The sequence below is a fragment of the Trichechus manatus genome, unplaced genomic scaffold (genome assembly GCF_000243295.1).
Source record: "Trichechus manatus latirostris isolate Lorelei unplaced genomic scaffold, TriManLat1.0 scaffold00070, whole genome shotgun sequence".
Lineage (NCBI taxonomy): Eukaryota > Metazoa > Chordata > Mammalia > Sirenia > Trichechidae > Trichechus > Trichechus manatus.
Genome location: NW_004444006.1, coordinates 2,222,957 through 2,225,425, shown reverse-complemented (window position 1 = coordinate 2,225,425; position 2,469 = coordinate 2,222,957).

Sequence of the window (2,469 nt, the reverse complement as noted above, 5' to 3'; positions counted from 1 at the left end):
AGAAATGAATGAATAAATAAACATTGGAAAGGTTAAAGAACAGCAAAGTTCCCAGGGATCCCACTGGTGAGGCTATGAGGTCTGGGGAAGTTGTTCTCAGCTGTTGCAGTACAGCCTGGCTAGAAGGCATAGAGGTATACAATGCCAGGTATTCAGGGAACAGAAAGAGAAGGAAGATATAGAGAGATGAGAAACTGAGTAATGAAGGAAGAGAAAAAGGGAAAAGAAAACAAAACAAATTTGAAAAAAAAGAATAAGAAACCCCCCCCAAAAAACAGAAAAAAAAAAACAACGGAGAAAGAAATGCCCTCAGGGATCCCTCTGCAAGTCTGTGCAAGCCGAAGGGGTATTTTCCAAGCCACGCAGCTCCGTCTGGCCAGAATGGACTTCCAACTCATGAAAAGGAAAAGAAAACAAACAAACGAACAAAAGCCCCAGGATCCCACCAGCATGGCAGCCCAAACGGGGAAGCAGCTCCACACTCAAACGGAGCCCCGCAGGCCCTCAGGAAGAAGCAAAGATGACTCACGGCGCCAGATATTTGAGCAAAAGGAGGGGGGAGGTGATGAGAGGTAAGGAAGAAATCAAAAGAAGCGGGGAAAAAAGCAACACCAGCAGCCAACAAATGGCACTCAGAGAGGCAGCTAGTGCATGCTGGTGGAATCCAAGCAGCCAGTGCTTCCCGGACAAGAGACTGTGTCTGCGGGAAGCAGAAGAGGCTGAGTGTGGGTGAAGAAGGATAGTGGTTTGGAAAGCGTATATCACAAATTACCAGAGCTCTGCAGCCCCTCAGGAAGAAGCAAAGATGGTGCACGGAGTCAGCTATTTGAGCAAAAGGAGGGGGAGGTGGTGAGAGGTGAGGAAGAAATCAAAAGAAGTGGAAAAAAGCAATACCAGCTGCCAACAAATGGCACTCAGAGAGCTGCCCTTTTGGGTGGGTTGAATCCAAGCAGCCGGCGCTTCCTGGACAAGAGACTGTGTCCGTGAGAAGCAGAGGAGGCCGAGTGGGGGTGAAGAAGAGTGGGGGTTCGGAAAGCATATATTGCAAATTACTGGTTGTTTTTTCTCCTGCTGGAAGCTCCGTGGAGCTGCTTTCTCATACCCCCTGTTTGCTGGTCTCCGATAGGATTCTAAGAGGGTGGATCCGCACTGCATAGGCTGGTAGGGGACCTCTGCATGAATCTCTCCTCGCTCTCCATTCTCTGTCATTTTTCTCACTCATTTTGGTGCTTGGTTGTGTTCTTTATCTCTTCGTTTGATGTTTTAGGGTTTCAGGATTGTTGTATTCTCTGTTTGGCTTAGTTTTTTGGATCTTTGCTGTGGAGGGACAGCTTGGTGCTTCTGCCTAGAGTGCCATTTTTCCGGAAGTCCCCCTTCTTCTTTTTTGGTGTGTGCATCTATTGCTATAAATGGTCCTCTGAGGACTGCCTTTGCTGTGTCCCAAAGGTTTTGGTATGATGTGTTTTTATTCTTGTTTGATTCTAGGAATTTTTGATTCCATCTCTGATTTATTCTGTTACCCAGTGGTTTGTAAGCAGGGTGTTATTCAGTTTCCATGTAATTGATTTTTTTCCGTGGTCTTCCTGTTGTTAATTTCTACCTTGATGGCACTGTGGTCAGAGAAGATATTTTGTTAATATCTCAGCATTTTGTATCTTGTTGAGGATTGCTCTGTGGCCTAAGATGTGGTCCATTCTGGAGAAGATTCTATGTGCATGGGAAAAGAATTTGTACTTTGCAGCTGTTAGTTGGAGGGTTCTATATAGGTCTGTGAGGTCAGGTTGGTTGATTGAGGCCTTTAGATCTTCTGTTTCTTTCTAGATGTTCTGTCCTTTTCCAAGAGTGGTGTGTTGAAGTCTCCTACTATTATTGTGGAACTGTCAGTTTCTCTTTTCAGTGCTGTTAGAGTTTGTTTTATGTATTTTGGAGCCCTGTCATTATGTGCGTAGGTGTTTATTATGGTTATGTCTTCATGATGGATTGTCCCTTTAATCATGATATTGTGCTTTTCTTTGTCTTTTATGGTGGATTTTATTTTAAAGTCTATTTTATCTGAGATTAGTATTGCCACTCTTGCTCTTTTTCTGTAACTGTTGCTTGATATATTTTTTCCATGCTTTTATTTTTAATAAATTTACATCTTTGTTTCTAAGGTATGTCTCTTGTAGACAGCATATTGATGGATCCTCTTTTTTTATCCATTGTGTCACTCTCTGTCTCTTTATGGGTACATTTAGGGCATTTACATTCAGTGTAATTATTGGTAGGTGTGAGTTTATTGCTGTCATTATGTTATGCTTTTTTTTGTGGTGGTGCTGACGTTTTCTTTGTTCCTTTTACTCTCCTGTGCTGAATTCCTTTTGTTTGTGGCGTTTTTTTCATTTCTTTTGTTTCTGTAGGTTCTGCTTTTACTGAGACTTTATGTTTTTGTTGTTTATTTTGTGGAGTAGCTTTGTTAACTTTCTTTGT